Source organism: Vulpes lagopus, chromosome X (assembly GCF_018345385.1).
Source record: "Vulpes lagopus strain Blue_001 chromosome X, ASM1834538v1, whole genome shotgun sequence".
Taxonomy (NCBI): Eukaryota; Metazoa; Chordata; class Mammalia; order Carnivora; family Canidae; genus Vulpes; species Vulpes lagopus.
In genome coordinates this window covers 73,662,181-73,676,199 of record NC_054848.1, presented here as the reverse complement: position 1 = coordinate 73,676,199, position 14,019 = coordinate 73,662,181, and the positions used below count along the sequence as shown (strand labels likewise).

Below are 14,019 nucleotides of genomic sequence, written 5' to 3'. Positions count from 1 at the left end.
GTGTTAATTGCACAGAGGCTTTCAGATAACACTTAGCCCAACAATTCACATCCAGGTAAATTTATTTCCTTTTTATTTTACCTGGTTGGGGGGTAGCAGTGGAGTAAGGTTTTTTTCCCCCCAGGATGGAGACATCTAGTACCTCCAGGAAGAAAGCAGACATTCAGGTCCAGCTGGTTTGAAAAGAATTTCTTTTTCTCAATAGATTTGTATCCATGGCAGTTAATTTAGGACCCATATTGTATGGGATTGAAAAGAGACTGATTTTACCTTGTCAAATTATCTGTGTCCTTTATTGATTGATCAAAAGGAAATGAGGGTTGTGGCATTGCTGCATATACTCAAGCAATCTCTTTTCAGCCAGAGATGTAACATGCACTATGATGTGCTACATGCCTAGCAAAGGCTGCAGAATACCTTCTGCCTATTTTGATCTACCTAAAGAAACTGCTTTGTGTTGCTAGAGAATAGCTGACCCCATAATCCTAGTTACATTTTGTCCTTGAATAATGAGGAGAAAATCTCCCTGCAGTAAATGTTTAGTTTATGCTGTTTTTTTTTCCTCTCACAACTAAAAGAAGAAAAGGCTTATGAAATAATGATGCTATCCTAAGCTGAACATAGGGTTTGTTCTTAACGTCTTAATCAATAGAGTTAGAAAGGTCAGCTCATCTCTAAACTAAAGCAAGAATCAGCTGTCCACCACAGAAATGAAATTTGGCAAAGAAGGCTGCAGGCTCATCTAACAGTTCGAGGTCTGTATTTCAAATCCATGAGTTTAACAGTTGGTCTTCACTGTTTATCTTTTACATCTTGACTAAGGGTCTTTAGAACTTGTGTAGTTTATCTATAGATTCCTCTAAATTCTTGTTAGTGCTTCTAATTCAAGCATTCTGCTCCAAACTTTGAATAAGAGTTTGATGTATGTCCCTGTAAGAGCCTGGAAGTCAGTTTTTGAGAATCACTATGGCATTTGTTAATTTATTCACACAATTAGGCATTTCTTTAACAAATATTTTTTAGTGCTTGTTATATTTCAAGCCCTGGGATAGATACTGGGATACAAATAGACTTACAGTCCAGGTTAATAAATGTTGTTTGAGGGACGCCTGGGTAGCTCAGGGGTTGAGCGTCTGCCTTTGGCTTGGAGCGTGATCCTGGGGTCCCGGGATTGAGTCTCACATCAAGCTCCTTGCGTGGAGCCTGCTTCTGTCTCTGCCTGTGTCTCTGCCTCTCTCTCTGTGTCTCTCATGAATAAATAAATAACATCTTTTAAAAATAATAAATAAATGCTGTTTGGGCCAACCTAACTTCCATGAAAAAATCACTTTTCTTTTTTACCATTTTAAATTGACCTAATAGTTTTAAATTCAGGTGCTTTCCCCATTCTACACATATTTATACTTTTCTTTAGTTTGAGATGCTTAGATTTGAGTTCAAATTCTGGCTGTGATATTTATCAGCTCTGCGATCTTGGGTACATCACTTAACCTTACCTATTTTCCTTATCTTACTTATTTTCTTTATCTGTAAAATAGTACCTGATCCATGGGGTTGTTACAAAGATTAAATGAGGCACTGTCCGACATACAATTACAACTCAATAAATATTAAGTTATACTAGTTTTTTTTACTTTGAAGGAAATTTTTTTTTTGTTGTTATATTCCATTGTCCATGTGAAGTGTGAACAGGAAAAATGAGCATACTGGCAAATGGTGAATTCTTGTTTCCTCTTCCTTTTATAAAGCCAAGAATTTAATGTACAAGAATATTGAGGCCATTTAGAAATTTGGTTTACTTTAAAATAGTAAGTCTATCTTTTCCAACTTGATGACAGAACCACTCAGTTTAGATTAGAAGTTTGTACTTAAGTGGTGCCTGGATGGCTCAGTCAGTTAAGCTGTCTTGGACTCAGGACATTGATCTTGCGGTCCCGGGATCAAGCCCTGTTTCAGGGTCCCTGCTCAGTGAGGAGACTGCTTCTCCCTCTGTCTCACTCTCACTTCTCTCTCTCACTCTTTCAAAGTAAATAAATAAAATCTTTAAAAAAAAGAAGTTTAGTAGTTGGGTTTTTACTCTTGGTAAATTGAAGTGAATTTTATCCTTATATCTATTTCAAAATCAGGTGCTTGACCAATTTACCCAATTTCCATCACTGCAAAACCTACATGTACCCAGTATGCTTAGAGAGGTACATAAGTAATATGTTTTGTGAAAGTGAGAGCTGTTAGAACTTTGAAAACAATTCCTCTCTCAAAAAAGGACTTCCGTTTAACAAGATACTTTTGTGACCCATGACACCTAGTGATAAAAAAGGAGACTAGTATTAGCTCATTCTAAAAGTAGATATAAGACATTTGCCATTATTTCATATAGAAGCAGTGACTTTTGGTTGATGACAGCATGATTATCAATGTAGCAAATCTTCCCACTACTTATAAACTATATCAACTGTGTTCCCTCAAGCCACACAGTCAAGTACTGGGGAATACAATAGGTGTCTCAAATGAAGTTTTTGGTTTCATGTGAATGAATATCATTGAGAAGGTAATTTACTCTAAAAATCAATACATCCTCAGAGCTGACCTTGATGTCTTATAGTATGAATGATCTCCCCAAAGGTAATATTGGCAACAAAATTTATGGATTTTTTTCTTTCTACAAATTTTATCATAATGTCTAACAATCATTCATACACAATGTTCAATGCAATATTCCTTGGTTCAGTCCAGATACTTATTATTATATAGCTGAATTTAAGTAAATGTTAACATATATGCAAACCTTTTGTTGTCTATATTCAGAAACTGACCTACTTCAAGATAGGCATGCCTTACCTGGAAATGAAGCCAAGATTCCTATCCTAATATGAAATATCAAGAACTCTGTAAAGCTTTCAGTACAGTTGGTTCTAACTTCAGATGACCGGGCCAAACAAGCCTTTACCTAAAGAGAAAAATCTTCTGCTACTCTTGGCTTCTCTAATTAACTTGGGAAAATTTCTCAAATCTTAGTTATCTCAGGTGCCATTGAATGTGTTATTCACCATTCCGGATAAATTTGACTTTGCATTGTTAGTAGGCAACTTTAACAAATGTTGACATTCAATTTGTTATTGGGTTAATAATTTTCTATATTTCATCAGGAATGTTGGAGAATTAGTTTTCCACATAGAGGCTGTGGGCTGTGACTGTAAACTTGAATCTTGCCTTTGCAATTGATGGCTCTAATATCTCTTTTTTTCCCACTCCTCACATACTCACTTTTTTTTTTGGTGGGGAGTACATTTAAGTTCTATTCTCTTAGAAATTTCAGTTATACAATACATTGTTGTCAACTATAGTCACCATGTCTTACATTAAATCATCAGACTTTATTCATCTTATAGCTGAAAGTTTATGTCCTTTTACCAAACTCTCCCTACTCCTCCCACCCCCAGCCCCTGACAACAGTACCTTAAAAAAGAAATTTAATCTCTTTGACTTTGCCTATGTCATAAAGTTGCTTTGATAATTAACATGGGAATGCTTATATAGAGGATCTAGAATGGTGCCTGTGATATAATGGGTATTCATTAATTGCTAGGTATTATTATTGTCATTATTATTATTATTATTATAATACCTTCAAATTTGGCCTTAGATAAAATAATAGATGGTAGAATTAATTCTATCACATGAAATATGAAACCAGACATTTTCCCTTTCTGGAGAATTGGAAAAGCCTGTGTTCAGCATGCCTAGTTGATAAAAGTCTGCACCAATGGGCATATCATGGATGAGGTACTGTGGTTTCTTAGTAAGATACACACCCATCTCCTGGGCCTACCAACAACAAAGCAATGAGGCACAGAAATCCAGATACCAATTTCAAATACTTTGGAAAGCATCAGTCTCCTGAAACACATCGAGGAACTCAGTAACCTGGTTAGAATTTACTGTTACTAGTAAAAAGCTGGGTACAATAAACCTGGCTATCCTGTTGTAAGCAGAATTTAAAATTCTAGAAGCAGTGTTGTATAAAATAAATGAATTGTATAGAATTGTGTGATTATAGGTTGAGCACATCAACTCAATCATGTGTTTCACTGATTATTAATTTTAAACTCGAAGCATTTTTGTTTTGTCAGTTGTAATGTTGTGAGTCAGAAAGAAAATAAAGAAAAGAAAAATGAAATCAAAGCTCCTACTAATCTATTAAAGTACTACAAGCAGTGGAGATTGCTAGCAGTGTCTAATAATCTGTCATTGTACCCTACTCAACAGTCCTAAAACTGTCATCCCTAAAAGGTTGTTATTAGTACACAAATGTAGTTGATTATTCACACTAGTGTGTTAAGATACTGTTGGGGCTGGAATACTTGGAAGCACACTTAAATGGGACTTTCTGTTCATACTAAATTAATAAGATATCTTCAGCAGGGCTTTGAGTGAGGCTATGGCTGTTGAGAAAAATAAAACAAACGTGTGTGTGTGTGTGTGTGTGTGTGTGACACAGAGAGAGACTTTTAATGAAAAAATATCAAAAGGTCAATACTGATCATGTAAGAGACCTCCAAGGGCTGGGGGAGTATCTTATTAACTGATTCATTTTTAAAAGATTTTATTTATCCATGAAAGAAACAGAGAGAGAGGCAGATATAAGCAGAGGGAGAAGTAGGCTTACTGCGGGGAGCCCAATTCAAGACTGGGTCCCAGGACCTGGAATCACAACCTGAGCCAAGGCAGATGCTTAATCACTGAGCCACCCCGATGCCCCCTAACTAACTCGTTTTGCATATAATCCTAGAACCAAGCACACTGCTCAGCCCCTAGTCAGCTAATATGCATCAAACTGAATTTTATAAAAGGCTTGACTGATACACTCAAGTGTTTATTTTTGTCCAGATTGTGGAGCAGGGGGATGGACATATCTCTTTCTACTAATATCTTTGGAATAGCATTTGCTTACTAGTTTTCAGTCCCATGGGAGAGGTCAACATTGTAGCAGTTTCCCATGTCATGTTCTCTGCCAGCTTCTTAGAAGTCTTAAAATTCCCAACTCTTAAATATTGGGAAAAGAAAAAGAAGCTAAAAGCTCAGATATGAGCTCTTCCATCCACATTTTATAGATGAAATAGTTAGCGTTTTAAATTAAACATGCCTAAAACTCTTCTTCTAGTGAGGCTTTTGCAACCATCCTGCTTGCGGAACTCTAACCTTGGAATAGAATCCGAATATGAATCAAGGCCAGCCTGTTGGAGTTTCTCTAACCAAGGTCTAAATTTAAAATCAAGTGAAAGGGAATAAAGGGGAAAGGAGAGATAATGAGTGAAAATATCAGTGAGGGTGACAGAACATGAGAGACTCCTAACTCTGGGATACGAACAAGGGGTTGGAAAGGGAAGTGGGTGGGGGGATGGGGTGACTGGGTGATGGGCACTGAGGGGGGGCACTTGGCGGGATGAGCATTGGGTGTTATGCTATATGTTGGCAAATTGAACTCCAATAAAAAAAATCTTGACCTCAAGAAAACAACAGGGGCTTTGGTAAAGGGTGGGAGTAGAGAACACCAGGGGAATGACATTTAGGGCACTAATGCAAAATGCATATGATATTGGAAGTTGAAAAATTATCGCTCTTTCTATCCTGCTTGGTATTTTTTAATTCAAATTAAGCTACTGGAAATGGAAGAAAAATCATTTTTAGAGGCTGCTGAACAAAGCAAATAAAATTTTAGTCTGTGTTGACAGACATATAATGTCCATTAATAAAAGAAATTCATGGTCTCACTCTACCCTGGAGTTTATCAGCTTATATTTTTAGTATAGTATTCTGTTCTGGGTATCACATTTTATGTGGAGTATTGATCAACCAAGTTGTATTCAGAGAAGGGAGAGTAGTTTGAAGGTGGGCTTGGAAATCAGACAGAAGAGGAAATGTTGGACATAACAGGAATCATTTACCATGTTAAAAACTCTTAAATGGCTTCTTATTGCATTTAGATAAAGATCAAGATCAAACTCTCACTATAGCCTAAGGTGCTTTAATGGTGAAGAAAACAGGAAAACAGGTTTTATTTCTAGCAAGGCGTTCTGCTCCACTGTCCTACCTATTTTTACTTCCCACATTTCTCACCCCCTCTCACATTCTCCATCTAATCTCTGCATAGTTCACTTAATCCAACAGTGCAGTACGGTATAATAAAACACAAACCTATCTGCATGATTTAGTTCCTGTCCACTTTTCCAGCTTCATGCTTCTCTCTTTCCAGTTACTCTTTCTTTTTTTTTTTTTTTTCAGTTACTCTTTCTTATGTTTAAGTCGCACTAGTCCTATTTCTATACTGTTCATGTACCAAGTGTTTCTTGCCTCAAGGACATTGTATTCTGGTGTCTAGCATGTTTGTTGAAAAGTCAGCCATCAGGAGAGAAATTTGCTCTTGTGAATGTAATATGTCCTTCCTCCTTTTCCCTGCCTCTGGCTGTTTTTACTCCTCTATTTGTCCCTGTTTTTTAGAAGTTTTACTATGATATGCCTTCCCTTTTTTTTCCCTACAACTCGGGGTTTAATGAGCTTCTTGAATCTGTGGATCTTTTATCAGCTGTAGAAAAACTTCAAACAAATATTGTTTCATCTGCTTCTTCCATTCTTTCTCTTCTGGGCCTCCTTTCACATTTTATAAAATTTTCTCCGGAAAATTCAGATTCTAATTTTTGTTTCCTTAGCCCATGAGATAACCAAAACTCTTTATTGGCATCTTTGATTCTTAGCCATTGCTTTCTGCATAGCTTTTCACTCCCTCTTGCCCTTTATGAAAAATTGGCAAATACCCTTATGAGGGAAGCAGTGTATAGAGACTGAAGCCTCATCTTAGCTTTATCTCTGCAATCTTAACGCCTTAGTTCCTGGTTGACTGGGCAGCAACTATACCTTCAAGCAATTTTTGTTTTGTTATTTTATCCTTTTTTTGTAGTTTATAGGTTTTTTTTTCCTGGCAGATGCATTGATTAGCAAAATAATTCTCTAAACTTTATAGCTGGTAATGTAATTATATTGTTATTGTTATTATTAGTCATAATAGTAGTTTAAATTTAATTTTTACTGGCATAATAAATGAGTCTATGTGCATTTTGGTAAGTTAGTTCAAATCCTTCAGAAACAGAAACCAAGACAGGATAAGACATGCAAAGATTTATTAGGAGAAATTACTAAGTATAAAGAAATTGTCATGGAGAACCTTTAGACCACATTACAGATCTGACATCTGTAAAGGAGAGGAGAAAGAAAGGAAGAAAGGAAGATTAAGTAGAAATAGCCTTGGCTACAGCAAAATTCCAAAAAAAGTCTGGAAACTGATGAAAAGATCACAACTTTTTATTGAGGTAATCTCCCTTAGCCTCTTGCTCATCAACTTTTGTCTTTTCAACTTATAAATGTTGTTGGCTGTTCATCTATATTGCTCCTAGGAATGCTATATTCTATCAACCATCTGCACAACTCCCTGTATGTAAAAACTACTTGACAGTCCTTCTACATTACTGGTTGTTATTGTAATTGTGTCCTCCTGACTTGGGGCAGTTACACCTTGTCCTTTGTCTTCTATTACTTTAGGGCCTTATTATCTCCATAGATATTAATAAGTCCAGTTCTGTGACCAAATCTCCTTCTATCATCTTTGGTCTGCAGAGGAGAGCGAACACTGAAATTCTCAGTGATGCTGGTGCCCCTTTTATCAGTGCATTTCTGTTGGCCTTGGTGAAAAGTATGTTCTCTGGGGTCTTCTGTGGAATACTATCCTTGGTTGGGTCTTCTGGACTCTATAATATATTTTTTCCAGCTGGCCCACCTCCTTGAGACTTTATATTTCTTCCAGTACTGTGTGCTAAGGTACTTCAGACATTTCCACTTTATTCAATATAGGCCATTGCTTTCTCTAGGCTTCTAAGAATCACAATAGCAGTGAGTTTGCCTCATCCTCTGGGGTCTTTGCAAGAGTATTAAATCAGATGTCCCCAGAAAATACCACTAAATTAATGCATTCTTGTTTATACAGTCTTATATTCTGGAAGACTTAATCAAAGACCTTCAAAATCCACTCCCAGGAGTATTTCCCTGACTCCTGCTGGTACAAGCTAGCTAATTCTTGCACTTCCTTCAGGGTATAATTTTCTTTTTTCCCTTTATCAGACGGAACAAATCTGGGGATTTAAACCTAGTTATATAACTTGTATCCAGGAGAGGAGGTAGGAACAGCTTCCGAGGGCTGGAAGGATGGACAAATAGATACTATAATTTTGTAGGGGAGAAGTCTCTACAGCATTTCCAGCACACTGCTTATAGGGAAGGTGGGACATCTCTACAAGTTCTGAAGACTTGGGGGTCTGCAGAAAAAACATTTTCGGGAGAATCAATCCAAATGTCTCCTTGCATTTTAAGGTTCCCGGTTTTTCCATCCAGGGACCTAACCTAAGCATAACATACTTGCTTTGAGACTAAGTGTCTCTAGAGGGGCTCCTGGGTGGCTTAGTCAGTTAAATGTCTGATTTTAGCTCCATTCATGATTGGGGTCTTAGGATAAAGCCCCGCCTCCAGCACTGCCACCCCGCCCACCCTGCTAGCTTCTCACTCAGTGAGGAGTCTGCTTGTCCCACTCCCTCTAACCACTTGTGCATTGTCTCCCCCCACTTGTGCACTGTCTCTCAAATAAATAAATAAAATCCTAAAAAATATATCTCTAGAGCTCTATGACTTTGACTATAAGATCCTGTGTCTTTTCCTCACAGTGTTTGTTCTTTTACTACAGAAGATAAATGCCTCTATTAATCTACTAAAGAGGTTCTGTGATTTTAAACTTTACCCTTTAACTGTTAACACTTAGTTAACCTCTAAGTTTCTTATTAACCCTCTTTTGTTCATACGACTTAGCAATCACCAGTCTACTCCATTGTTCTTATAGACATATTCTTCCCATGTCTTTAAATGCCTGAATTATTTTTGTATTTAAATTCAATTAGCCAACATATATTACATCATTAGTTTCAGATGTAGTTTTCAATAATTCGTCATTTGCATATAACCCAGTGCTCATGCCATCACAAACCCTCCTTGATGATCATCACCCACTTACCCCATCTACCCACCCACCTCTCTGTCAGTGACCCTCAGTTTGCTTCCAAGAGTTAAGAGTCTTTCAAGGTCTTTCTCCATTTCTGATGACTTCCCATACAGTTTCCCTCCCTTCCCCTATGATCCTCTGCCCTGCTTCTTATATTCCACATATAAGTTAAACCATATAATAATTGTCTTTCTCTGATTAACTTATCTCTCAGCATAATTCCCTTCATTTACATCCACATTGATGTAAATGGTAAGTATTCATCCTTTCTGATGGATATATATATATATATATATATATATATATATATATATATATATATATATCTCACGTCTTCTCTATCCATTCATCTGTTGATGGATATCTTGGCTCTTTCCACAGTTTCACTATAGTGGACATTGCTGCTATGAATATTAGCTTGCAGGTGCCCCTTTAGATCACTACATTTGTATTTTTGGGGTAAATACCTAGTAGTGCAATTGCTGGGTGGGAGGATAGCTCTATTCTTAACTTCTTGAGGAACATCCATAGTGTCTTCCAGAGTGGCTGTACCAGCTTGCATTCCTGCCAACAGTGTGAGAAGGTTCCCTTTTATCTGTATCCTCACCAACATTTGTTGTTTCCTGTCTTACTGATTTTAGCCATACTGACTGGTTTGAGGTGGCATCTCATTGTGGTTTTGATTTGTATTTCCCTGATGTCAAGTGATGTGTCTCTTGGCCATTTTGTCTTTTTTTGATAAATATCTGTCCATGTTTTCTGCCCATTTCTTGACTGGATTATTTTTTGGGTGTTTAGTTTGATAAGTTCTTTATAGGACTTGAATAATAACCCTAATCTGTTATGTCATTTGCAGATATCTTCTCCCATTCTGTAGGATGCCTTTTCATTTTGTTGGCTGTTTCCTTTGTCGTGCAGAAGCTTTTTATTTTGATTAAGTTCCAATAGTTCATTTTTGCTTTTGTTTCCCTTGCTTTTAGAGACATGTTTTGAAATAAGTTCCTGAAGCCCAGGTCAAAAGTTTGATGCCATTGTTCTCCTCTAGGACTTTGATAGATTCCTTCTCACATTTAGGTCTTTCATCCATTTTGAGATTATCTTTGTGTATGGTGTAAGAGAATGGTCTAGTTTCATTTTTCTGCATATGGCTGTTCAATTTTTCCAGTACCATTTATTGAAGAGACTGTCTTTTTTTTTTTTTTTAACCATTGGATACTTTTTCTTGCTTTGTCAAAGATTAGCTGACCATAGAGTTGAGAGTCCATTTCTGGGTTCGCCTTTCTGTTCCATTAATCTATGGGTCTTATTTGTGACAATACCATGCTGTCTTGATGATCACAGCTTTGTAATACAGCTTGAAGCCAGGCGTTAGGATGCCCCCAGCTTTGGTTTTCTTTTTCAATATTTCCCTGGCTCTTTGGGGTCTTTTCTGGTTCTACACAAATTTTAGGATTATTTGTTCCAGCTCTGTAAAAAATGTTGATGGTATTTTAATGGGATTGCATTGAATGTGTAGATTGCTCTGAGTAGCCTAGACATTTTCACAATACTTATTCTTCTAATCCATGACATGGAATGTTTTTTCATCTTTCTGTGTCTTCCTCAATTTCTTTCATAAGTGTTCTGTAGTTTTCAGAGTAGAGATCCTTTACCTCTTTGGTTAGGTTTATTCCTAGGTTTCTTATGGTTTTTAGTACAATTGTAAATGAGATTGATTCCTTCTTTTCTCTTTCTTATGTCTCATTCTGAGTGTACAGATATGCCACTGATTTCTGTGCATTGATTTTTATATCCTGCTACATTGGGAATTCTTGTGTGAATCCTAGCAATTTTGGGGTAGAGTCTTTTGGGTTTTATACATGCAGTTTATCATGTCATCTGTGAAGATTGAAAATTTGACTTTTCTTTGCCAATTTTAATGCCTTTTATTTCTTTTTGCTATCTGATTGCTGAGGCTAGGACTTCTAGTACCATGTTAAACAACAGTGGTGAAAGTGGGCATCCCTGTCATATTCCTGACCTTGGGGGAAAACCTCTCAATTTTTCCCTATTAAGAATATTTGCTGTGGGCTTTTCATAGATGAAGTTTATGATACTGAGATATGTTCCCTCTATCCCCACACAGTGAAGAATTTTAATCAAGAAAGGATGCTATATTTTGCCAAATGCTTTTTCTGAATCTATGGAGAGGATTGTATGGTTCTTGTCTTTTCCTTTATTGATGTGATCTATCTCGTTAATTGTTTTATGAGTGTTGAACCACCCTTGCATCCCAGGGATAAATCCCACTTGGTCTGGCTGAATAATCCTCTTAACGTACTGTTGGATCCTATTGGCTAGTGTCTTGGTGTGACTTTTTGCATCCATGTTCATCAGGGTTATTGGTCTTTAATTCTACTTTTTGGTGGGGTCTTTGTCTGGTTTTGGGATCAAGATAATGCTGGCCTCAGAATGAGGAAATATTCCCTCCAATTGTATCCTTTGAAATAGCTTCTGTAGAATACATATTATTTCTTCTTTAAATATTTTGTAGTGGGCAACCCGGGTGGCTCAGCGGTTTAGCACTGCCTTCAGCCCAGGGCGTGATCCTGGAGACCCAGAATCAAGTCCCACATCGGGTTCCCTGCATGGAGCCTGCTTCTCCCTCTGCCTGTGTCTCTGCTTCTCTCTCTCTATCTCCCTCTCTCTCTCTCTCTCTCTCTCTCTCTGTGTGTGTCTCATGAATAAATAAAATATTTAAAAAAATAAAAAAAAATATTTTGTAGAATCCCCCTGGGAAGTCATCTGGCCCTGGAGTCTCGTTTTTTAAGAGGATTTTATGACTGCTTCAATTTCCTTGCTGGTTATGGGTCTGTTCAAATTTTCTGTTTCTTCCTGTTTCCATTTTGTTAGTTTATAGGTTTCCAGGAACACAACCATTTCTTCCAGATTGCCTAATTTTTTGGCTTATAGTTGCTCATAATATGTTCTTAAAATCATTTGTATTTCTTTGGTGTTGGTCATGATCTCTCCTCGTTAATTCATGATTTTATTAATTTGGGTCCTTTCTCTCTTCTTTTTGATAAGACTGGCTAGTGATTTATCTATCTTTTTAATTCTTTCAATGAACCAGATCCTAGTTTATCTGTTCTACTGTTCTTTTGGTTTCTATTTCTAAAATGCCTAAATTATTGTTTCTACGACAGCATTGTAGAGCATTGCTCCTCCACTGGAACATTTCCCCAGGTCATTATAAGTGAAATTTATCAATTGGAATGCCACTTTCTACTAGGGACTATCTGAAACCTACATAACACTCAAGATAGTATTTTTTTCCACACTAGGTAGTGAGTGAGCCAGTTTCTAAAGTCCATATTTCTGCCTATTTTATTGTACCTCTGCTATCACCATTTGTGTTATGGTCCTCTGAGAAAATGTCAAGATGGGATTGGATGTGCAATATATTTATGAGATAAATTCCTTTGAAGATTCAAGAGGAAGTTTTGAGATAAGATTTGAGAGATAAGATTTGAGAGAACTGGATAAGATTTGAGGGATAGCCTTCAGGTCTTGATGTACATCAGTTACTTGTGAAGGAGAGAGGAAAATAAAGAGGATTGGGTAGAAAGACTGCAGCACAGTTCAAGAGTTTTGGCTAGTCCTATAGGAGCTCTTGAGTTAAAGTTACCCAATTGGAAGAGTCCTGCATCTCTGAGTAATGGGTCTCTATTTGTACTACTGCCATGCTATCTTTGGTTGGAACAAGCCCTTGAGAAGAGTGACCTCACTGTAAACATGGTGATGGATTGAGCAGGGCAGTAGATGGGGCCATTAGTCAGTGTTGTTCTATAAAGCAGATCTGTGGCAGAAATAAAAGCCCAGCAATTTGGATTAACATAAACTGTGCAAGTTTTCTAAATATCATAGATATCGTTGTTTCATAAAGCAATTTCTATTTGGTGGGTTTTTTTGTTTGTTTGTTTGTTTGTTTTCTCCGTAAACTTTAGGTTTCTTTCTTAATTTTTTAAATTGAATTTCATTTTGCCAACATATAGTATAACACCAAGCTCTCATCCCATCAAGTGCCCTCCTCAGTGCCCATTACCCAGTCCCCCATTCCCCCACCTGCCTCCTCTTCCACTACCCTTTGTTTGCAGTGGCAGTATCATAGCCAATGAAGTTTATCTAAGGTGTGATTATTGTTAATTGAAAACTTTTCCTAATTTAATTTGGATAGGCATGTCTTTTTTCAATGCTATGGTGTAAATACAGAATTGCTCTAGTTTGAAAGTTTTATTTTGTGTTTTTCAAGACAATATTTAAGCAATAATATGTACAGAAGATGCCTTAAACCATGCAATCTTCTTATAAAAGTGATAGTTTCCTTGGTAACAGCGTCCTGAGTGAGAGATTAGAGATGAATCAATTTATCTTCTCTTTACAACTCAAAAACAAAAACAAAAACTGATCACAGAGTTCATGTCCAGTTGCTGGTGGGTCAGTTTTGTCATTTTCACATCACATTGGTGTCACTTGCTTAGATGAATAGCTAAGTGCTGATGATGCGACTTTAATAATATTTTTACCAGCATATGGTTCCCATGGGAACCTCATCTCTATCCCTTTGTGCTACTCTACTGATTAGAAAATAGCAGATAAACCAGCAATAATTACTACTATAGTTGGATAATATTGAAGGCTATAGGCACAACGGATGACACAATATGGTAGGATTCATATTTGGATATTGTTTCTAAAAGTCTTGGTTCTGATCCATTTATGACCTAAATAGGGCTCTGAGAGTGTATATATATTGAAGATTAATTTGTAGACTTTGGATTATCTGGTTGCTCAAATAATTGTTAATGATTATATCAATACTTCCTCAACCCTAGGTACCACATTCTCATATCTTTTAGTGGTTTTTATTATAAGTTGGCCAA

General features: G+C 36.8%; 1 pseudogene; it reads left to right on the top strand.

Annotated features, from left to right (window-relative positions):
• The first annotated feature begins 13,221 nt into the window (after positions 1-13,221).
• On the top strand, positions 13,222-13,352 carry LOC121483748 (annotated as a pseudogene).
• Positions 13,353-14,019: the final 667 nt, after the last annotated feature.